Source organism: Ammospiza caudacuta, chromosome 11 (genome assembly GCF_027887145.1).
Source record: "Ammospiza caudacuta isolate bAmmCau1 chromosome 11, bAmmCau1.pri, whole genome shotgun sequence".
NCBI lineage: Eukaryota > Metazoa > Chordata > Aves > Passeriformes > Passerellidae > Ammospiza > Ammospiza caudacuta.
In genome coordinates, this window is record NC_080603.1 from 23,366,444 (window position 1) to 23,391,418 (window position 24,975).

Consider the following 24,975-nt stretch of genomic DNA (forward strand, 5'->3'; position numbering starts at 1 on the left):
CTGACGGGCATTTGCAGTCGGATGTTACCACAGAGCAGGAAGCACTTTGTCAATAACAAATCAGCTGTCCCAAGGAGGAAAAGCCTGACAGGGGCTTCAGTGGTGTTTTGTCTCCTTATTAGTACCTGCACAGTAGGACTGATGCCTGGTGTGGTGTTTTCTGAGGTGAGTCCAGTGTAAAAGCTCAGAGTGGATGGAAGCATTAGGGTGTGCTCAGCAGGCAGAGGGGTTGGTGGTGGAACATCCCCACATCCCCAGCACAACCATAGGGGAATGTGAGCTCCTATAACCTCCCTGCACACAAGGAAACACAACTGCACTTCACATCCTTGAAAACATGGCCAATATTTCCAAGTCTTCAGTAAAATATCTTGTTTGCTGACGACAGCTTTCTTAGTGCTTTTCCTGTGTAAGGATTATTTGGCTTTGTTTATATGCATGCTGTATCATCAGAATTAAACCTCTCCATCTGTGTAAGGAGCAAGTAGTCTCAGGTCACTGCTCTGCTCTGGACATGTGTCGTGGCAATTGGATCCAGCCCTTCCATTCATAAACACTTGTCACCCTTCCTGCTCTGCCATTGGCATTCATACAGTCGCTGGGATGTTTCAGAAGCCTCTTCCATTTCTCTTGCTCTGACCACAGCAGGACCTGCCAGCACTTCATTTTTACTTTCCTGCTACCAACGCAGGTGACCATGGTTGATGAGGCATTCATGAAAACATGAGTTTTCATTAAATTCATGAAAACACCACCCAGAGACACTCCAGCGTCCAGTGGAAAGCTGGAGTGCTAATGATTTCCTCCAGATGTGATAAACAGGATTTTATTGTCAAGAATTACACCTTTAGTGCCAAAGGTATTTTTTTAAGCAAGCAAAATAACCTGTGTCTCAGTGCTGTAGCACTATTTAGATTCTGATTTGTCCTACTAAGCAGGAATCAGGTTTTTGAAGAGCAGGAAAAGGGTGGCAGGCTGGTCATGTCACCTGGAGCTGCTGTGGCATCTTCATTAGAGCCCTGGTGGTATTAATTACCCAGAAACCCCATTTGTGGGCACTGACAGCTCAATCAGGAGGCATGCTGAACTGAGATGGACATTATAACACTTGCAGAGAAAATGGCTTCTGTGAGCTTGCTGCCCCAGGAGCAGAACTGCTGACTTGGAGCCCCAGGGACAGCAGAGGTTATGGGGCAGGGTGTGCTGATTACCTGCCATAAACCCTCCCCTCAGCTCTGCACTCCATCACCTGCTGCAATCTTGCCTGACTAATGATTATGGGTTTAGGCTTTAACCGTGCCATCTGCTCTGTGTGCAGATGGACACCTGCACTGGCCGCTGCTGGAGCAGGACCCACACTCAGGGATGGTTTCTGTTTCCTAAAATGCCTCACAAATTCCTCCTTTCTGTTTTGGTAGAAATGTCTCTCAGCAGATCTAAGATTTATCCAGTGACTATGACAGCTCAAGACTGTGGTTAACCAAGACCACTGAAAAGAGCATTGCTGTTTCCAAAATCTAAGTAACGTTAATGTTTCCATAAACACCACACAGCATTTCCTCACAGTTTAGAAACTGCAGCTGAATTATGGAGAGTGAAATTGTAACACAGGCTTACGTAGGTCATTAGCTATCAGGGCTTCCAGACTTCCCTTGTCTGGCTGAGATAGTATCTTGGCTTGAGCTGTAGTTATTGTCCCTCTGGGCAAAAAGACCTTGGGAGGTGAGGCTGGCTGAAGCTGCAAGGAACTTTCCTTTGCATTTCTTGTTAGGAGCTGGTGGATGGAAAATCTAAGTAGTAGGATAAAGGATTCCAGGGTGATGCTGACCCTGAGCCACAGGCTGAAGAGTCAGGGAGGGCAGATTGGGGTGATGTTTGTGTGGGAGACAGGATGAATGAAGGTGATGGGCTGTTTCACAGAAAATGAGTCAGAGCTGGGAGGAACCCATGGTCAGGAATGATGTTTGGAGCTGCAGGAGTCAGGGACACAAGTCTGTGATCTCATGCCTGGAAGGTGGTGCTCATATCTGATGGTGTAGAAGCATCAAAATGTGAGGCAGTGACCTGGGACTTGAGTCCAAATGCCAACCTTACACCCAGAGATAAAGGTTTTCTTCCTGAAAGTAATGCAGCAACCCAGATCTTTCTACTTTGCTGCTGTAACTTAAGTTGTTTTCTGGTGTATAAAAAAGCCAGTGTCTGAGCAGGCAATGGGAAGACTGTAACTTCATTGCTGAAGTGATGTACTGACATTCCCAGATGAAACCCACAGTTTTACAGCACAGTTGCATTTTAAATCCCATCCACCTTGCATCCTGATTGTCACCATTTTTGTTACAGCGCTTGTGTCATGCTGAGCCCAGCAGCATCACCTCTGTGTCTGCTACTGGTCTGTGCTGAAGAGTTTTGTGGAGTCAGGGCATTTACACCCTTATTTTTAGGCCAAGCATCTAATTTTAGGTGTTTTACCACTTCAATGTATTTAAGTGTCTTCTACCTCTGCATATCTGCATAATGTAAGTTTGGTAACTCAGTAAAATGGACACCACCTACAGTCAAATTTAACAGCATTGAAATCAAATAGTAAAATAAGTTTTTCTGCTGAGAACCCTTAGCATCAGGGTGAGATAAAATTGTGCGCAGCATCTTACCTCCAAGTGGTGGGAGTGGATTAATCCATTCATTTTTGCATTGAATTCAACTGGAAGAACCTGTAGGATCTAGGCCTTGCTGTGGAGGACATGCTCTGTCTCTAGAGTCTGTATCAGCTACAATCACAGATTTGAGGATGTTCTCCCTGTCAAGGGCAGGGTATTTCAATTTCTGCCCTGTACAGAGCTGCCACAGTCAGTGCTGCCCTGTGCAGGTGTCAATAGTGACATTAGGCTGTGAGGTTTCCCTCGTTGCTGTATCTTCCTGAGGCAACCATTAAATTAACAGCTTCCTCTGAGGGAGCTGGAGGTTAAGAGGATGTCAATCCATAGAAAACATTTTCTTAATGTCAGCACAGAGCCTTTGTTGTCCCTTTTAGTCGCAGTGCCAGGACAGAAAGGTGTTTCTGCTCACAGGTGATCCCATCCCCAAACTGGTGTAACTGGTCAACACCCTTCCACTGATTCCTGTGGCTTTTGGGATCAGCCTTTGAGCATGGAACAGTTTGACCCTCCTGACTAATGCAGAAATCATGTTTGGGAAAGCTCTGTGTAGAGCTGATTCCATGCTGGTGTTTTTTGCCTGTGTTTATAGCTATTGAGCATTTTAATACTGGTAATTATTAAATAGGGTCACCTGGAAAGGCACAAGCACTCCAGCTCTTGCCAACAAACCACTTAAGCGCCTGCTTAGAGATAAGCACACACATTAAGGTAAATGAAGTTGCTTCTGGGCTTGGTGTTCAGCAGATGTTTACAGTTTCTGGATTAGGTAAAACTTGCTTGAAATCATCATCTTTTACTTTTAATGAGTGGAAATTAGTTTCTAGTAGGAGTATTAATTTTTATTAACAAAATATAAAACTCTTCCTGTGCTGAAAAACTAGATGGAATAAGGTAAAATTAGGTTAAAGCTTTTCCATGCAGATCCTTAGAACAATGCCATTCATTAGGAGGGAATGATGTAGGGAGAAGTTATTGCATGTGCACGTCAAAATACCTTGTTGGAACTTAAAATATCCAGGTTTAAAATTACAGAGCTGCTTTGGATGTTGCAAAACAATGTATGGAGAGACAATATCTCACTCTGAATCATACCTGACCTTATCCTGCTGGGAATACTGCAGGAGTGTGCAAAAGCTGAGATGGAGGGAGCTCCTGGGTTAGTGGATGTCCTAAAGAGAAAGTTAAATGGCAGAAAACATTCTGAATCCTGCTTCTCCCTTGGAACACCACTGCTGTGCTGAAATGTGTCAGCATCAAAACAGAGGAAAGATCCTTCCAGTGAAATCCAGCACAAATGAGCATTCCCACTGCACCCAATGGGAAACTTTATAACCTGGCCCTTCTCTTGATGGCTGTTTGATGTTTTCATAGGGGGGGTGTCCCCAGTTGAGGCATGGACACTGTGTGCTGCCATGTCCCCTTGAGCAAAACTGAAAGAAAAAAAAAGTGGGAAAACAAATTATCATCAGATCTTGTGTGGGAATTATTTTGAACACTGAAGATGATAACCTGTCTTTTCGGGAGGCAGGCAGAGAAGGGGAGGGAGGGCAGTGAGTTGAGCAGCACTTGTGTTACAGGGTTCTGTAGGCTTTAAACCAGCTCATTAAAATCTTGGTTTGAGCTGTACCCACAGTGATGGAGGAAAGGGTCTGCCCTGCTCACACAGGCAGATGAGGATTTTCAGGACTAGAGCTGAAACATTTGGCAAGCGAGTGCACAGAGCTGAAGGTTACCTGTAGGCAGCTGCTGCTCAGCCTGGGGTGTTTTTATGGCTATTTAATTGCATGTTGCTCAGTGCTAAATGAGTGAGACTTACATGAACAACCACAGCAACCCAACTGCTGCTGCCTCTGAGATAAAGGATCTTATTTGAGAAACAAATGCTTAACTAATGGTACCCCAGGCCCTGTGCACTTTTAAAAGTCTGTACTTATCTCTGATAGGAAAGAAATGGTCTAGTTCTTAAAAATAAACCTAAAAGCATTTGAAGGATGTTTTTTCCCCCCTTCCATTTTTCTATTCTTTTCCCAGGTTGCAAAAATAACATGCAATAATGAAATGAAAACAAGCTGAGAGGTTACATTCAGTGGAGGAGGGAAGAGGTAGTCACAGACAGCTGGAGCATGTCTGGGCCAGTGTCTCAGCTCCTTTCTTTCTGCTCCTTCAATGCCCCTCCAAGAATGCAGACAATGCTGGCCATGACTGTTTCACATTTGATTTCCACACTTCAATCTGTGCTTGTTAAGTGAAACCCCATTGTCAGGCTGGCACCATCCACCCTCTGCCTCCTTGGGTGCCACTGCAGGGCCTGCTGGCCGGGCAAGGCTCCTGCTCAAATCCTGGTGAGGATCAGGGATGCAGAGAGCACTTTTCTGCTTTTGTGCCGCTTGTGGCATTGCAGCAAAAGCTTTTTGGGCTCCTCTTGCAGCCACATCCATGGATTAGCCTCATAAATCTTGGTCTGAGGGCAGACAGAGTGCTGCAGGGAAGGCATGAGGGTTTGGAGCTGCCCCAGGAGGGGTGGATCAATGGGGCTGGAGGCAGTCTCTGGGGAAGGGGCTGGGATAAACACTTGGCTAAGCAGGGCCTGGTCCTGCAAAGGGCTGATCCCCTGCCCTGCTCAGGGAGAAAGCAGGGATGGGGATGCTCTGGGCCTTGGTGAGGTCCCTGGGTGTGAGACTGTTCACAGGGGTTCTTGGATGATGGAAGAGATGAGAATGTTGACTCCATGTTTCAGAAGGCTGATTTATTATTTTATGATATATATTAAAACTATACTAGAAAAATAGAAGAAAAAGTCTCATCAGAAAACTAGCTAAACTAAAAATTAAAAAAAAAAAAATAACAAAAGCTTCTGTTTTGGACAGAGAGTCCAAGCCAGCTCACTGTGATGGGCCATTAATTAGAAACAACTCCATGAGACCAATCAGAGATGCACCTGTTGCATTCCACAGCAGCAGATAACCATTGTTTACATTTTGTTCCTGAGGCCTCTCAGCTTCTCAGGAGGAAAAATCCTAAAGAAAGGATTTTTCATTAAAAGATGTCTGCGACACCAGGGTGCTCTGCTGGACCAGGACCATCGGGTCCAGAGTTTTGCTCAGTGTAGGCAAGAGAAATGTTGTGTGTTGGGAGCAAAGCAGGGCCTGAGTGACAAAGAATCCCTTCATATCCCCTGTAAAACACCAAGGAGGGCATGAAAATGATTAATATGATTAATAAGCTTAGGGGATTATAAAATGCAACAGCTGCCCAGGCCTTTGGGCTGCAGGCCCTTGTGGCCTTGCTGTGGTGCCATACCTGCCCCTGTGCAGTGTCACTTGTCACATCCTCACTGTGCCAGGGCTGCCACAGCAGGCAGAGCTCTGCCCCAAGCCCTTTGCAGCACCAGAGGGGAGAGGATGTGGCTGTGGTGCCACGGGTGTGATGCTGGAGCAGAGAAAGCCCTGGCAGTGTTTTGATTCCTCAGGTGTCCCACAGGAGGCCACTGCTGGGCTGCTGTTATGGAAACACTGTTATTTTTGGGGTTTTCCCGACCGGCTCCAAACAAAGGTTAAAAGGAAGAAAAGCCCTGAGTGGTGGCATGCACAGAAGGTGAGATTTCCCTCAGCACAGCAAAACTTGTCATTATCTGACCCACCACAAGCCCTCCAAGGTGAGTGGGCTGCAGGAATGACAGGGCTGGAGATCAGTGCCATGCCTCATCCATTCCTCCTCCTGCACTGTCAGGGTGCTCCTGCCCAAGGCTCTGCCTGGAGCAGAGGTGCCACAGGCTGAATTGTGGTTATTTTTCACACCTCTCCTGCTGTTGGTGTCTGTGTGGCTGTGTTTACCTCAGAGCCAGCTCTGTGCAGGTTTGGATGGCTCTGGGTGTTACTGGCAGAGCAATGCTGACAGTCACAAGGAAGAGCAGAAAGGAAAATGTTCAGGTTCTGCTTTCTGTAATGCCAATAGCAAACTGTGTCATTTCCATAAAATTTTGCCAAGCCTTTAAATTCAGAAGCCCAGGCTATGCATGCAAAAGGTGAAATGGGGCTGAAGGGCCAAACAAAGGTTCATAAGATGATCTGAGGGCATGAACCACACGCTTCAGGGGTACTTCTGATCCCAATGTGAATTCATTCAGGACCTGTCCTGGCCCAGCCATGCCACTCTCCTGGCAATCCACCTTCCCAACCTGATTCTTATCTTTAAATGTGCAAATTGGAGCAGCTTCACAAAAATCTTCACAAACCCCAGAATTGCACAGAACACAGCCAAATTCAAGCTGGGTCCAGTGTTTGCAGGGTGAGGTGCCACCACTCACAACATGAAGATGTTTGCAGAGATTTGGGAAACCAGCGCAGGGAAAAGGAAACAGGACTCTAACCTAAGGGGCCCATCCCAACCAGGGAGCAGTAGCAGGATGGGCCAAGGAAGGGAAGTAACAGCAGGAGCAAATTGCACTGGGGCTCCCATGATGCTCAGGATATTAAAGGCAAAGCTGGCTTCCCACTGAAATGGAGACAAAAGCATTTTATCACTTTTATGACCTGCTGAGTGATTATTTATTTTTAAAAAAACCCAAAAAACAACAACCTCTTTAAAGAGTATTTTTGTTTCTTCATTTCCAACTTGGATGAACCCTCTTTTAAAAAATATATTTAATCTTCTTTATTCCATGTCCAAAAAAAGGATTTGAGGGTAAAGAAAATTAGTAGCTTGAATGTCATGAACTTATTAAAAAAAAAAGGAGATTTAAACATTTTTTTTACAGGGAAGACCAAATCATTGAAACTATATTTTACTAAGAATACCAGAAGAATAAGTTAGAACAGGTATGCAGCTTGTCATATAGTGTTTAAGGACAATGGGTGGCCTTTAAAATTTAAATTGCATACTTGAATGGAAAAAAAATTTCTTGTTATAAAACAGAAGATGTGGTAGGAAGTGGGAGACTATGCTGGTGGAACATTTAATGTGCAGCCTCAGTGAGCCCTGCAGAGAGCATGTGACCCACAATATTAACAAAAAAAAAGTTGTTTTCTTTTCAAATGCATCATCCAGGTTGCTGCTCCCTTCCTGCCTCCTGCATGTGACACTCCTGGACTTGTCCCCCTGCCTGGTGGCACCCCTCCCCTGCCCTCAGCAGGATTTTGGGGTGGCTGAGCCCAGCTCTGGGGTGGATGGGTGAAAAGCTTTGCTGGGTACTCCGCTTGCCTGGCTCTTGTGCCTCCTCCTTGTCCCAGCACATCCCTGCCCCGGAGGGGTTTGCTATGGAGCCAGTTCCACCCTTTGTGCCAGCTGAGAGGCCTCTCCATGCTGGGGGAAGCCTCAGAAGAGCTTTTAGGAATAATTTGAATGTGCTTTGATCCAGCAGGTAGAACATTAGTGCTGCTGGAGCAGGCAATAGCTGGCTGCTGTGCTGGAGCCTTGGGGAGCAGAAGGGGCTCTTCTCTGCCAGGCTGGAATGGCTGTCCCTTGTTCCTCCCCTGTCCAGGGCTCAGGGAGGCCTTTAAAGGGATTGGATTGAGCACAGAAAGGGCAGGACCATGGTTCTGCTGGGGAGCATTCAAAGCCTTGGAGGAAAGGCTGAAATTCACCTTTTGTGGACTCTGACATGGCACTGCGTCCTTGCTGTGGTCACAGAGAGGGTGTTTACTCTTGGCTGCCAAAAGGCCACTGAGAACTGTCCTGTGCTTCTCCTGCCTTTGCTATCCCATGCTCCTGAGTGTCCTGACCCTGAGGAACCTCAGGGGACTTGGAAAGACACAGCCATCCCCTACAGGACACCTCCCGCACCACCACACTGGCACTGGCCATCACCACACACCAACCTTAGTTCTCATGCTGACAAATGCGGAGCAGGAAGGAAATTCAGGATGCCACAAACTGAAGGAAACCCCGGGCAGTGCAGAAGGAAGGTTATTAGGTTATTTCAATTTCTGCTTTATGCTGCTTTTTTCACTCTGGGCAAGGAGTGAGTTTGGGGTTGGTTATTTTTCCTGAATGCTGCCAAAGGCCCAGCAGACACACTGTGTTATTTACTAGGTCCCCATCAGGGCAGGGTATGTTTCATCCTTGTCCTTACTTCAGAGCCAGTTTTGTCTGGGGAGAGTATCTGTAACTCAGGGAATTGTTCATTTAAATACAGCAGCACTGGCTCTGCCTGGTGGGGTGGAATCTTTTTCCCAGTGAAAGCATCTTGGACCCACGTGTGTCTGTGCTCCTGACTTCAGGCTGTGCAGGGGAAGAAGAGCTGAATTTTTTTGTTTTTTGAGAACAGCACAGTCTGGGCTGTGATTCCTGGTTCAGTGTAGGAGACTCTACCAACACAGAGCATTGACAGCATTGTCCTGTGGTTGTTTTCCATTCTGGCATGCTAAAATGCAGCAAGACCCAGGGGGGTTTTTGTGGCACTTTCCATTTTTGATTTAGGGAATTTGAAAAATACTTGTCTTGAGGCTGAGCCTGAAGTTATGATCTTGGCATGTCCATACCATTAAATTCCCGTGGATAAAAGCAGAAACATCTGGATTCATGAGTGGATGTTGGCTAAATCCACCAGAAAAAGAAAAAAAACAAAACCCTTCAGGGGATCCTAGAGGGTTCTAGCCAGGATAAATAATACAACAAAACAAGAGTGCTATTAAGAGTAATTGTAATACTGAAGCTGAATTATAAGATGAGGGCCAAGCCCTTTACACAATCTGCTTTTCCAGCAAAGAGCCCTTCAATTTACACTTAACACACATGTGGCTGATGGAACAAAGGAAAAGTTGAAGGAAGATGAAAGGGGTGCAGAGATTATTCAGTCTTGCTGGTTTAGCTCCAGGCACATCGTTTAAATGAGTAGATGATCAGTTTCCAGTTTGTTTTAAATTTTTCTGGCAAGAAATTTTACGCTCTATCCCAAAGTTGGATGTGCTTAAAACTCTTGTGTTTTTATTTTAGGAGTCTACCATTTTTTTATTTCTGAAGGCAAGACTCTGGAAGTGCTCTGCAGGATGCACCTGAGTGCTGGGGCTGGAGGGGCAGCCCAGTTGTGTCACCAAGGGGGCCTTGGCCCTGTTCCCATCTCCATGGGTACCCTATGGGGGAACAGTTTCTCCCCTTCTCCCTCACCTCTGAGAGTCTGAGCCCTGCCATTCTGAACCATGTGCTGTACCTGAGTGTCACAGCACCCAGAGTCCAGGGAAGTGGCCAAAACTGTTGCATCCCACACACTTGCAGCCTCTTTGGCTGCACCCTGCTGAACCAGCACTGCTTGCCTGGTTTAAAGCTAGTGGATGCAGAAAAGTTTGGACTCCTCTCCCCTTACATCTCCTTTTCAAGTTTGCAGGATTAGAACCTGCTGAACAGCACAGCCTCTGCCACCCAGCCCCTCCTTTGTGGGTCTCCTCCTTGCAGCAGGTCTCCAAAGCTGCCACCAGCCCCAGGCCGTGCAGGAAGTCTCCCTGTGATGGGGTGAGTGACACTCATGGCAGGGGAATAAAAAGTAAATTGCATGTTCCTGAAAATGCCCCTGGAACGTGAACCCTTCCCAAACATGACAGCCAGAGCTTCTCATGACCTGGACTTTGCCCATGCAGATCTTTCCCATCACCCTTGCCCATTCCTGGAAAACCTTGGATCTTTGCCTGCTCTGTCTTCAACCAGTGCATCTCAGGGTGAGTTACTTCATTATGGAATAAAATGCCCATTGGCCACTCCTTGTCCCATCCTCCTCCTCTGCTGTCCTGTTCTTCCTGTTGTCCATACCACAGCTGACCTGGGGGAGCTGATCTCTTGGTTCTGTCATGAAATATTACAAGGGGCCATGTAATATTGCGCCATATCACATGGCCCCATGTAATATTACACCATATCACATGGCCCCATGCTATATTACATGGCCCCATATAATATTACGCCATATCACATGGGGCCATGCTATATTACATGGGCCCATGTAATATTACACCATATCACATGGGGCCATGTAATATTACATGAGGCCATGTAATATTACGCCATATTACGTGGCCCCATGTAATATTACATAGCCCTATGTAATATTACGCCATATCTCATGGCCCTATGGAATATTACATGGCCCCATGTAATATTACGCCGCATCACATGGCCCCATGCTATATTACATTGCCCCATATAATATTACGCCATATCACATGGGGCCATGCTATATTATATGGGGCATGTAATATTACGTCATATCACATGGGGCCACAATATATTACATGGCCCCATGTAATATTACGCCATAACACATGGCCCCATGCCTTATCACATGGGGCCACTGTATATTACACAGGGCTGTGTAATATTACACCATATCACATAGGGCCATGTAATATTATGCCATATCACATGGCCCCATGTAATATTACATGGCCCTATGTAATATTACACCATATCTCTGGCCCCATGGAATATTACATTGCCCCATATAATATTACGCCATATCACATGGGACCATGCTATATTACATGGGGCGATGTAATATTACGCCATATCACATGGGGCCATGCTATATTCCATGGGGCCATGTAATATTATGCCATGTCACATTGCCCCATGTAATATTACATAGGGCCATGTAATATTGCGCCATATCACATGGGGCCATGCTATATTCCATGGGGCCAGGCTCAGGCTTTAGGTTGTCCTCCATGGAGATGTTTTTAAGCACTGCTTAAGGCTCCCTGAAGGCTGCTGGGAGGCTCTGAATGGTGGCACACACATTTAGGGTGAGCAGAACTTGAAACATGACTGGGAATGCCAGTGATGCACAAATGATGATGTTTAGGCTGCCATATGTCCCACAGAGGGAATAATCTTGTTTACACTGCAAGGAGTGGGAGTTCAATCTGCCTTAAAATAGCCTCAATGTATCTAGGAAATCCATAAAAAGGATACACCAGCATTTCTTAGGACTTTATTTTCAGCAGCTCTTGTTATTTATTTTGCTGCCAACATCTGTCATTTCCTGCACTATTTCCCAGCACCCACAGGCTGTGTCTGAACTGAAAGCTGACAGGACCTAACACTAAATAATGGAGTGCTGCTTCCCTTCAGCATCTCGGCCATCAAAGTGAAACAGGGTAATGCTTCTGCTCATGGCTGTTGCAAAATATTTGCTTTAGATTAGCTGCTGTCCCTGCCACAGTCCACGTTGGCAGCTGTGTCCCTCCACTCAACTGGAAGGTCTGCTGGAACTGCAGGGCTCTGGGCTGGGGGAAAACAGTTTGAGGGATGAGGGATGGAGCAGAGCTAAATTTAGAAGCTGAGATAAGAAAATACCTGTATCTTCACAGTGCACTGTGGTTTTATTTTGGAGGCACAAAGCACACCTCGGTGTTGCAGGGCTGTTTGCAGATCGTACCAGCTCAAAGGAGGCTTGTGGGAAAAAAGGCTTTGATGTCTTCAGTAAACAAATAGCGGTGTTAAAAGATCTTCAGTTCTTGTTAGCATGCTGCAAACAGCTATGTTTGAAGAAAAATAAACATCCCAAGGTTGATGGAAGGGTAGGGAAGCCATAAAGTACTGCAGTGATCTCCTTGGTAAGAAGGCAGCAGCAATGACAATGAATTCTTTGTCCTTTTGGGTTAAAAAGAAAAGAATTAACTGTGTCAAGGCTCACCAGTTAGCCGGTTGGGCGTACATGCGTATAAAACCCTCTGGCTCAATCACTGCATTGAAACCACAAGAATAACATCAAGTGCCCTGGAAAACCAAGAGTAGGATTCCCCTGGAGATCCTTTTCCAGCTGTTGGGGTGAGGTGGAGAAGATGAACCTTTCCTTCAACCCCACTTTGATTCTGCCTCCTCAGGGCTTTTCCTGTTGCCACAGGGCCACCAGCCCCTCTGAGCTCCTGCAGCTGTGGGGCCTCATCCCAAAAACCTCACCAGTTTCATGCTGGGCAAAGAGGCAGTGTCCAGGAGGAGGCACCAGGTGTGTGTTGTAGCCTCAGTGAGGAGGATGAGGATCCCCCAGCCAGGTGCCCACCTGAGCTTTTACTGCTTTAAACTTGTTGTGCTTGTCCCACTGCATCACTTAAAGCATCCCTTTGGAAATGCAAAAAAATTAGGCAAAGGACCAACGAAAAGCACTAAATAATTATCACATTAACAACTAGCACAGCCTGAGGGATCCTAATTTTCCTTTATACTTTTTTAACAATCCAAATCAGGGTAAGAAAGTGAAAGTTTGGAGGTTCTCCGAGAAGGGAAGTCAAAAATCAGCAGGTCATGATAATAATCAATATGCCAATATTTACTGAAAATTGAAATCTTATCAACAGTCCCAAGGGAGCCCATTGCTCTAGTTTCATGTAATTCTGAGCATTTCTCTGTTTAAATATATTTCACAGAAAGTAGAAAATAGATAATTCAGACAGTTGACTTTTTAATGCCTCTGTAGGATCACTAACATCTTTGATAACACTTTTGTTCTGCCTAGCAAAGGTCCATTCTAAATGGGTCTGCTGAGACTGCATCCAAAGAACCAGAGCTTACATGAAAAAACACAGGAGAAAAGGCAAAAATCCAGGGGGAAAAAAAAAGCCTTATAATCCCAAAGGTAATGAAAATCCCTCTGGCAACTCCATGCAAGCTCTTCCTTTCCTTGTGAGCCTCTCCCTGCTGGGTTTGCAGGGAGGGTTTGTCACTAAGGCCGAGGCAGGGATGGCTCACAATAAACAGCGGCTCCTTAGAGACCGTAGCCATGGCATGCAGGAGCTGTTTACCTGGCACCACCAGCACTATTCTGTTTGTCCTCAGATGTTCCTACAGAAACAGGAGGTTTTACACTCTGGTAAATAATATTCCTTCACACCCAGAAATGTGTGGTTTTTTGGTTTTGTTTTGTTTTTTTTTTTTTTTTCCAAATGTGCTGTTCTTCCCTGTCAGCTGCAGAAAGCCCATCCTGTGATTTCTGGATTGCTCTTTAACCAAGAGAAGAGACTGCTTCTCAGTGCAGAGGGACAGGACTTGCTGATTAGGACTTGCAGGATTAGAGCAGGGCCCCTCCCATTGCTGGAACACTGTTTCTCCCTACCTGCCGCAGCAAATATTTTGATTGCAGGATCCAATGCAATTGTATTCTTTATCACCTGCAATCCTATCCTCAAACTCATTCCAGACCCGTCAGCTGCAGCTGGGTGCTGCCATCAGCCAGGGTGACGCTGGGCACAGCCACGTGCCCCAGAGCAGATCCTGTTTCTCTTAAAGCAGACTGGAATGGGATAATTGTGCTCCAGGCCAAGCCTGTGTGCACAGTGGTGGCACCTCAGGCTGCTGAGATGACAATGTCCCCCTCTGCATGCTGGGGAAGGCAGGGTGACAAATTTAGTAGGAATTTTGTAATTAAACTCACACTTCTGAAGATCCCTTTATACCAAATTGATCCCGTCAGGAGGAATCCAGCACTGAGCTGATTTATGGTGGAGTGTGTTTGTTCAAATAATACCAGCCCCTTTTACCAAGCACTGTTTTATTTCTAGTTGAATTAAACACACAATCAGCAGGGCTTGCAGTTCTTAAATGTGCCTGTTCCTCAATGAAATTAATATTAATGTGTGTTCAGGGTGCAAGTCAGTAAAGTGACACATGGAAAATTGCACATTCTTGACTCAGCAAGGCAGCTTGGAGGATTACTTCATGGCCCTGAATGAGAGGATCAGCATGCCAGATGTGCTTGGTGCCTGAACCCTTTAGAGGCTCTGAAAGATCACACATCACTTTAAAATGTCATTTCATGCATGCAGCAGGAAGAAAGAGAGTCTGATCTTGCTTCATGTTACTGAGCTACCCGTTTAATTTTGTTAGGGTGCTGTGAATGTCTTAATTACATGAAGCAGAGCTCTGATCTCTGGTCTGGCTGTGTGTTTCCAATAGACACCCTGATGTCTTTTTCAGGGCCAGAGTGGGTAACAATCTGTGTTTTCTTGCTATTAATTATAAGCTGTATTTCATACTGACTTTGAATGCCTTGCAGTATAGCTGAAAAGCTTGAAGTCTTCCCTTCCAGTCAGGCACTGAATTCTGCTGAGTTGTTTTTTTCTTGAGACAAAAGCAGAAAATAAGAGCATAGAATTAATACCTTTTAAAATTGTGATTGTATTTCTAAGCCACAAAAGTCAGGTGGTAGCCAGACTCTCCTGCTATTGGCCCCATTCTCTGTGATAGACTTGAATGTCCTTTCTTTTTCCTTGCCTAACTGCTTGCTCCCAAAATCCTCCCCAAAAGAATCCAGAGAGTGATCCAGGTCTCTGTAATAATCACGTTCCCATAGCAAATTATATAATGGAATTTTGTACACTTGTATTTTTTCCTCTCCTCCAGTGCATTCCACGCACCTACGCAGTCACGCTAATTAGATCATGTAATAAACTTAAATGTGGCAAAAAATCTGTTCACAGGGGGTTGCAAGACAGCTGGACTTGGAAAGCAGCCAGTCATTAATTTTGTTTTGTTTGAGAAAACCTAAAGGACGTTATCTTACTGAAGATGAAGCAAACTTCATGTAGTAGGAGCTGTAGACAAATTATTTCATTTAAATAGTCCACAGTGAGTGAATCCTGATGTAAAGGTTTGCTTATACAAAAAAAAAAAAAAAATCTATGAGAGTTTAACAAAGTAATTAAAAATTAAACTAAAAAACTAAACTAATGTTAAGTTAGACTTGATTAGCTTAGTCAATTTTGAGTAATCAAAACTAAATGAATGCTCATCCATTATGTATACCTACAGAGGAGCTAAGTAGCAAGAACTTAACATTGAGCCTCAAGTGTCTTTTAAATAAAAAGAGGTGTCTGCATGAGAGATGCACCTCAATAATTATATTTTTTTATAGACTGTCTTAAACTGTGCATAATAGAGTAATCCCTGCATTTGTGGGAAATACAGGAGGGTGAAAGCAGGACCTGCTCTAAGACGCCACTTTACACTTGCACACTCATTTCTAGGGCAAGGAATAACTTTGAGTGCTTTGCCAGTTTGACAGCAGCATTTACTGGTAAAGGGATCAGCTCTGAGGTAGGAGTCACTTTCCTTATTTCAGTTCAGATGTCCAAAGTTTTGGCCACGGTAGTGCTGAATTGTGTTTAAGTCTGTAGCTTTATTTAACTGGTGCTTAAGTAGAAGCCCAGTGATTCTCCTGATGATCCAGGCAGACTGGGAGCATTCCAGGTGTCTGCACTTCTGCAGAGCTAACCCAGGCAGTGACAAGGAGCTGACACAGTAGGGAACACAGGGGAGAAGGAGCTGAGGCTGGCCAGTGGTGTCATGGTCCAGGAAACAATTAATTTTTTCAAAATACCATTAACAAAGCATGCGATAACTTCCAGCTATATTCCTGATCAACACTAGATGTTGCTGTGCTGCTGCTCATATAAACTATACATTAGCAAGGTTTTAAATGGTATTTACTGCAATTTCCTCTTTCCTGTTTCTGTTAGTCACTATATCCTGACACTATATGCTGCGGAAGCAGCAACTTTAATTTACTTTGCCTTCAAAGTTTCAACTTTATTTGGATAATATCAAGTTTATGATTCCCCCTCGAATGCACATGTAAAACTTTACAAGATAAAGAGACTCTTCAAGTGACAACATGAAGCAACTCCTGTATGAATGTCAAATATTTACTTAACTCTGCTTCTGGATTTTTTGCAATCCAAGGGGAATGACATTGTTAACCGGACGATTCCGGGAACAGACTGACAGCTGCAAGGCCACGGAGGGAAGTTTGTTTATAAGGGGACAAAAAAAATATTAAAAATAATTGAAAAAAAAAGTTTAGTCCTGCTGGGTTTCAGGCTTTCTACTCCCACGTGTTTGAGTGGGAGAAAGGACAAATCTTGGGACGTTGATTTCCCCATGGCAACAGAAAACGGAAATTACTTTAACCCCATCTAGTGACAGATGACTCATTGCTCAGCCTGCTGCTATGTTCCAAGCACTAAAACAATACAGCTGCAAAGAAAAGGCCAGCCTGAATTATCTCATAGGCTGAGCACCAGGCTCGTGGGAGAGGGCAGTTCTCTGGCTGCCTTTCTGTCGAAGAAAGGCAGAGCTGGAGCCTTTTGGTTGTTGTTTTATTGTGTAAAGCAAACGTGCCCGTGTGCTCTCCAGCCCTGTGCTGCTGGAAGGCAAACCCAGGGTGTTCCCAGGATGAAGTGATGCAGCCTGGGATGAGCTGCTGATGGGTGTCCTATTGCTCAGTCCTGCTCACTCTGGATATCATGGAATGGTTTGGGTTGAAAGGGATCCTAAAAATCCTCCCATTCCAAGCACAACTGGACCAGGCTGCTCCAAGCTCCATCCAACCTGTCCCTGGCCACTTCCAGGGATGGGACAGCCGCAGCTCCCCTGGACAGCCTGGGCCTCACCATCCTCACAAAGAACCTTTTTCTAATACACAGTCTAAATCTCTGCTCTTTTGGTTTAAAACTGTTCCCCTTTGTCCCATCTTGCACCCAGGGATCTCACAGGACATGGCCATGCTTTCAGTTTAAATACAGCAATGACTTGTTCCCAAATGCAGCCTGGTGAGGGGACAGCAGGGATGAGCAGGGTTTCCAGGTCAAAAAGGTATCTGATGGCACAAGTGCATCCCGTATTGCTGGGGAAGTCATAACAAACTCCCCCAGAGTGTGCTGTAACAGTAATATTCATCTTTGAAAGCTTATTATGGGTGAAAGGCTGGTACCCTCTCCTCCTGCTGGTTTTCCCAAATCCTAGTAAGCATTCTGTAAGGCTCAGAAGTGAGGCTGGTAAGGCTTACTGAGCCTAAGGTTCATTTTGTGCACAAGATACTGCACCATTGCACAGGGAAGGTGTAATGCTACCCCTGAGATGATAGACTGAATAATTGGTCAGTTAACATCACTTCATTCACCACAAACTGGGATCAGACGTCACAGTGTTAGGAAATCCAGGATCCCAGGCAAACTGCAAGGTGGGATGGGGTAAGTGAATCATTTTCTTTCTGGGAAGGACAGGCCGAACTGCTGGTACAATAGCTGAGACTTTACTCAATCTTATTATTTGTGTGCTGGTATGATTACCTTTCTCTTTCTAATGGCAGAAAATCAGGTCCCCAAGGTTCTGTTTGGACAGCATAACTAACAAAAAGAATATCTCCATTACCAGGTTGGTCTGGAAACCAAAATCTGCCTTAGTGGCACAAAAACTATCTTCCTGCAGGAATCAACACATACCCACGTGAGCTGTTGGCTAAACCCAGACCTTGACTGAGGGCTCCAGCAGCACATGCTATCTGTTTGTTATCTGGGAACACCCTGGGGCTGGCTACAGCTGTCCCAAAGCCCTCATGGCAACAGCAGCTGGACAAGGCTGCTCAGGCCGGCACTGATTACTGGAGAATGAACCACCCCAGTTCTGCTGGGGAGGTGCTGCTGGGCTCCGAGGTGCAATCTCATTCTGATAAGATTTTCTTACAGTTCTGCTCAGTGCTCTCCTACAATGCAAAATACGCCCTCCCAAAACTGTAAGAGCCCTGTGAAAGTGCCAGCTGTGGGGAAGGAGAACCAGAGATCACTGAGTCCTACTCTTGAAACAGAAATTATGACTATTCCTATCTAAACTTACAGCAGCCTAGTAGAGCCAGAGAAAGATGCAGGAAATCAGATTAAATTGCACCTTTTGAAACTCCATCCATCAGCATTCTGGTTTAGAAGACCATGAGTTAGGACACTGAAGAAAAAGACTGTTCCTTTCAGAGAAGAAATGATTGCCAAAATGTCCATGTAGAAAATGAGAATAACAGTTCTAATATTGTTGGGTTTTTTTTCTGCTTTGGTGTTCCCTGAGCTTCTTTACCTAGAAAATTGCTATATTACCTGGAAAAAAAAAATTTTATATTTTGCTGCTTGAGGGGGAGGGAGCTAATTAAATTTGTAAAAGTGGAAAATAATGTTAAGAGGTCTTTGTAGGCCTGTGGTTCTGACTGCTGGTGTCAGCTTTACTGCCAATATGTGCAGATGGTAATGAATGAGCTACCATCAAGCTTCCTTTATTGTCCTAGGGCCTCACTCAGCTCATAAATGTCTTCACTGGTTATTATTTCCAGTTATTTAGTGTTCAGCTGGTGAGAGCAGCACTCCCATTGATGCTGCACCCCAAAGCACCAGAACAGGGTAAGTTATGGCAGTTTTTCAAGCAAGCCCTCTAACCCAGCTCAGAGGATGCGCTGCAGCAGGCACACTGAGCCAAGGTCAGTATTGAAACCAAGCCCTCCCCAGCTGGGCTGTTTGTACAGAATATCACTTTCTAGCAACAGCCTGGGCCCCTGGGACATGTGGGGCACCAGGCCAAGGCCAGGACAGCCCCAAGGGAGGGGGACAGAGTGCAGGGCTGCAGCTGTGCAAGAGGGATGGAAGGTGGTGGATGTCCCTGTGGACTCCAGGACTTTTGGATAATGCATTTAGGCTTTCCACAGAACATGCTGTGCAGAATTTTGCATAGCCAGAGGACGGCATTTCTTCTCACAAACAAGGATGTAATAGCCTTTTCTAGAATAAGAATATAAATGACTTTCCCTATAACAGCATTTGGAGCTGTGGGCAACAGCAGTGTTGTCTCTCTGATTTACCAGCCTGACAGCCGTGCTGGGTTGAGCTCTTGTTTCTCTGTCCATAGAAACACTTCCTCTGCCTCTTTGAGCCTGCAAACCCTGCGGTGGCTTCTGGAAACCACAAACAACCGCTGTGCACTTTCTGTCAGTAATTCTTCATTCCTACCAAGGGCTTCATCTTCCAGCTGTATGCGTATTCATGCTCTGCCTCACACCTCATCCCCAGGCAAAAGCAGCAGGATGAGCAGATCTCCTCTGCCAGGCTGGTGTAGATTGGGGTTCAAAGTCTCCATCTCCATTTTGCAAACTTTCTTCAACCCTGGCAGAATATTTTCATGCCTGTTAAGCCATAAGGCTCAGCTGTGCCTGGCTCTCTGGCCAGCCAACGCTCCCTCCTCAAGCAGCCTTCAAACCTCCCATGGAACCCCAAGACTAGTTTCCCTATGACTAGGGACTCCAAGAAATACCACCCTTTTCCAATCCTCATCAGGGCAGAAAGAGTTTCTTTCATGGTATCTAATTCTCCTAAACATGTTCAAGTTTTCCTGCTAGAGGAAATTTCTGCTAATTTCCAAGCAGAGTTGCCTGTAAAAATTTCCCTCAATTTCAACACATTTTCCCTTGCACTGGGGCTATGGAAACAGCTGCAGGCTGCCAGCTTTCCTGGCTCACCTTCCCAGGAAGGCTGCAAATATGTGTTTCCTGGGACTACAATTCCCAGAAGACAATTTATCTTCCCCCAAACCAGGAGCCAAGGCTTGCTGGGTCTGTTGCATGTTTTGAAAGCCTTCCTCCTCCCATGAGTAAGGAAAGGATGAGCCTTCCTGCAGCAAACTGGGAGCAGGAGGGGAATGTAGGAGGGGGCAAAGCATCCTTCTCAGCACAGCTCCTACCATGTCACAGCTCTGTGCAGCTAGGGGAGAGCATCTGAGGTCAATGCCTGAGGGCACTGCTTCCACTTTCATAGAACTACAACACCCCAAGCAAAAGTGGTGATTAAAGGGCTGGCTGGTGTTAAGTGGTTTTGGGACTGCCTGAGAATGTTGGAAATGCCCTCCTCAGCTGTGTGTCTCCACTGAAGTAATATTTCAGCATGTCTGCTCTTAAGAGACCACAAAATCATTCCTTGTAGCCTCTGATCAGACACGTTTGTGGTTCCTCTGCAACGGTGATGCCAAACACCCCAGTGGCTTCTTCCTCCCAGGGCAACAGGCTTAGGAAAAATGTTTAAAGGAAGGACTGAGCTCCATGGCCCCAAGCAATCTCAGTGCTGTTCCTTGTGATGTGACTCAGAACTGTACTTGGTCACTTTACGACTCTGAGTGTTGCTAATTAAAACCAGCCTTTGCCCAGGCTATCATTGCGTGGGTGCTGTCTCCATCAGCTAAGTCATTAATAGTGACCCTAAACAACCCTGGTTGAATGGGGGGCTGTAATCTCCTGAAGGAATCCCTGGGTCTTTTGCAATCAGAAGGCAAAGGTGCTCCTTTTACAACATTCTTCTAAAGATTGCAAGCTCCTAACTTTGGAGTCACAAGCAGCCTCCCAAAAATCAGCAGAGTGTGTCTCTGGCAGGTTAAAAGGTCCAGGCTGGTGTTTGCAGTGCAGAAAGGCCAGGATGGGTTTTCAGCAAGCCAGAGGGGCTGGGTAAAGAGCAGCATCATGCGTTCAGTGCTTTAAAAATGCAGCAGGATTTGGGGTGAAAACATGAAAAAATCAGCCATGGTGTTTCACAAGGACACTTCTCCCCCTGCACAAGGCAGGATGACTCAGCTGCTCACTGATAGCAAGTTTGCTGAAACAAATACTGACCTTCAAACAGTCACTGTATATTATCACTGATACAAATACCAGCCTGAATACAATAAACCTAACCCTTGCCTTTTTTTTCCCTCCACTATTCTGTTTCCAGGTGATTTTTTGTTTAGATCTCTCCCAGGAGATCTCAGCATCCCTTTTCATCCTTACTGGAGCTTAAGGAGAGCTCTGTGAGTTCAGCCCACCAAAAGAAAAAGGAAATGGAAAAGAAAAGCCATTCAGAATAAAGATGAGACAACCTTCCCAATACTCAGATTGAAGCAATTCTGAAGAGTTTATAAGACATATCCCCGCTTGCCACCTGTTTGCACAAAAATCAGTATTTGGACACCTAAATATGCCACAACTGTCTTGCTCAGTGATTGTGGAGTGTGCTCCCTCCTCAGTTTGTTCCTAGGAAGAGCCTGGCACTGTCTGTCCCATGGGAGAAGATGCTGTGAGCACCTGGCTCCCCTGGGACCAGACAGGCACCAGCGACAGTGGAAGAAAAGCAGAGCCATCCTGCCAAGATATTTTAGCAAATTTGAAACACCCCAGTGGTTCCATACCACAGGAGCACACTGTACTGGGTGTTCTGAGCCAGCACTTACAATCCTGAAGCACCTTTTCCTCAGCCTTCACTGTGCAGTCCCTCACTTGCCTGCTCCGTTCACCCACTTTTAAAGCAGTGTGAGTGTCCTAACAGCACAGATATGCCACAAATGATGAAGAATGGCTGGCCAGGGTCCTAGCCTTGCCTAGTTTTCCGAAAACTGCAGAAGATTTTTTTCCTTTCCATTTAGCAAGCTTAGATGCAGGAATATTATACAATTTTTTTTTCTGAGATAAAAAGTCACTCTTCCCACATTTAAAACAATAAGAATTGGACTACTTATTATAGAAGAAGAAGAAGAAGAAGAAGAAGGGCCATGAAGCACTTGCTGTTGGTCCTTCCGTGTAGCAGCAGTGACGTTGGAAGGAGGAAGCGCCTCGGAGCTGGAGCTGTGCCGGGTGATCCCGCGCTGCACCGCCGCGTCCTCGCCCGCTTATCTCCCCACTTCACCCACTCTGGGCCCTCTGTGGCCCAGAGCAGAGCTGCTGCCTCACAGGTCCTCTCTGGAGGGCTCCACAGACAGCTGTGTGCACAGCTGGCATCTCAGGTTTCCCGTGGATTAATGCCCAAGCAGAGCATTCGCATCATTCCTGGAGGCTCCGCAGGGAGTTCAGCTCAGATCCAGGTAAGTGCTGGCTGTCAGGAGCAGGAGTTTGCTGGGGCTGCCTCAGTGGGGTACTCCTTGATGGCATGGTTGGTTTTGGGAATCCCACAGACAGCAGGAGAAAGTGCTGTGAAGTTGTCCTCTGCCTTGTTGGCTTGATTTCATGCCTGGCTCCAAAGCGTAGTTTTGCTTTAAATGGGGGAGGACCAGCACTGCCAGAGATAAGGGTGTTTGGATCTGGGATGGGCAGTTTGCTCACAGCAGCCCTTGGGTTATTGAGTCAATACCAACACTGACATGCAGCTGTGAATCACACCCAGCAGCAGCCTCTGCTCCCCTCAACCAACCTGGAGATGTTTGGTTATGGGGAGAACCCAAACATTTGGAAACATCTGGCATCCTTTGAAGCAGCTTTTCAGTTACACATTAATGCAAATTTCAAGTAAATGCTGGTCATTTGCATAAGGATCTGCCTGGAGAGATGCCAGGAATGTGACTTGACTCATTTATTTGAGTGTGACCCTAAAATAAATGCCAACCCCTTTAGGAGCACAGAAACCTCCAGTGTCCTCAGCTGGAGACCAAGGGATGTGGAGCAAATGCCAACTAAACCCCTCGAGTTCATGGCATCTACCTACATGCAGAAGAGCCAGAAAATTCCAGCAGTGATCTTCCTCTGGCCTCTCTGAAATAACTGGGTGTCCAGGTATGCATTAGGGACTGATAGAAAGTTACCCACAGACTGTTTAAAAAATAAAGTAAAAGCTAAGTGTCCCCATTCTGGGTGTGCTGCTGTTTGTGATCCTTACAATTAAATTTCTGAAGAACCGGTTCTGGGTCAGGTTCATGTTCCCTCAGTAAGTGTGGCAGAGGGTAAAATGGGAATCTGGCACTTCAGGGCCACTTTCATTTGAAGGTTTAATAAAGATTAACACCTCTGAGGCTGTGTGCCCCTGGCTGCTCAGTTTGTTACTGTTGTTCATGTTTTTGTTCATAATTGTCAGAAATCTACAGTGGAACACCGATTGGCAGCTAAGGGGGTGCAAAAACTGGGTGAAATGCAAAAATTGTCAAAGTTTTTTCTTTAACTTTTCTCTCTGCTTAAAGAGGACCTGATGGGTTAGCTGTGCAAATGGGTGATTCACTCTTATTGGTAATTACCCTTCTTAATTACTCCACAAGCTGATCCCAGCCCCATCTGTGTCCAGTTATTGCCTTCAGAAAGGTTCCACGTGAAGGCAGCTCATCCTGTGCTGTACACTTGGGTGTTTTAATCTGTTGAGCATGCTGAGATTGGGAATGCTCTGCTCTTGCCAGATTTATGGATGGAGTTAGAGGAGGGTGAGAATATCTCTCCAGCTGAGGTGTTTTGTGAGGGCTGTGCAGCCCTGTGCTGGTGAGTACAAACAAGAGAGAATGAGAAATGAATGACTGGACTCTGCTGGGGCTTTGTTTGTCAGGTTCTGTCTTACTTTCATTGTTTTGTGGAATTTATTTTTCACTTGTTCTTCCTTTTTCAGTTTTCACCCCATGGCAAAGCCTGGTTTTACATTTCTTATTTGAACTGTGCAAAACAGCTGGAAGCTGGGGAAAAGAGAGAGGAATAGAGAATTATGCTACTGGTTTTAGTGGAGGGCCTGAGCAAAGTGGGAGCAGAGTGCAATGAACTGGGGCTGATGGCAGCTTTGTGCTTGGTCTAAACCCTGGAAAGGCAGTGCTCAGTGTTTCTGATTGCCTTTTATGCATGTATGCTTGGCAAATAGGAAAATTACTTTTCTGAGACTAGCTTTATGCTTCCTGATGGATTTTAAGCAGGAAAAATAAAACCTTTCTTCATGGGCCTTGAGTTGGGGGTGGGATCTGCTCCATCCCATGTTCCCCTTCCCTGTGTGGTTTGGTGCCATGGTGTGTCCAGTGGGTTTTTCCAGCTCATGGTGTGTTAAAAGCCTCATGACTCATTCAAACCCATTTTTTTTTTTTCCTATTGCAATCCATCCAATGGGCCACCACGTAAAAATCCTCTTTCCTGTGGCCTCCCTGCCCCTGGGCTCCCTGTAGACAGTGTGTGCAGCCTTGTGGGGGTCAGGGGGGTGGCTGGAGGGGACAGAGCTGTCCTGGCTGCCAAAACCCAAAAACCCATGGCCCCAGCATGGGGACTTCAGCAGAAACACTCACTGCTGAGTGTGTGAAGGAGCAAGGGCTGGGAGATGCCTCTGCCTCCCCAAACTCCTCTGAGAGAGCCAACTTCTGATTTACAGGAGTCACAAGCTGGGAGGACACTAAAGCAGCAATAATCATTGATAAAACACTCCTTTTCCATCACTAGCAGGATTGAGCGCAGTTTTCTAACAAAATTTTGAACAGGAGGGTTTTGAAAGTTATAAGACAGCTCAGATACAAAAGAAAGCAAGTGAAAGCAGCTGCATTATTGACCTGTGGGTGAGAAGTGGCTGTCTCAGCAGGACTGTAGGAGAATTTTGAGCATTTGAGAGCAGAAGCAGCAACTCCCTTATCTTGTTTGACCATCTCTCTACCAGATGCAGTTGCAGTTTGTCCGGATATTTGTAAGTTTTTCAGCATGAATACCAGAATAAACTCTTCTGATCATCTAGTCTGACCTGCAGTGTCAGGCAAACCACAGGATTTATGGTTTCCTTGAACCAGTGTAGCCTTTGGAAAGAAAAAACCTCCTGTCTTTATTGAAAGTATTTTTAATGATGATGAT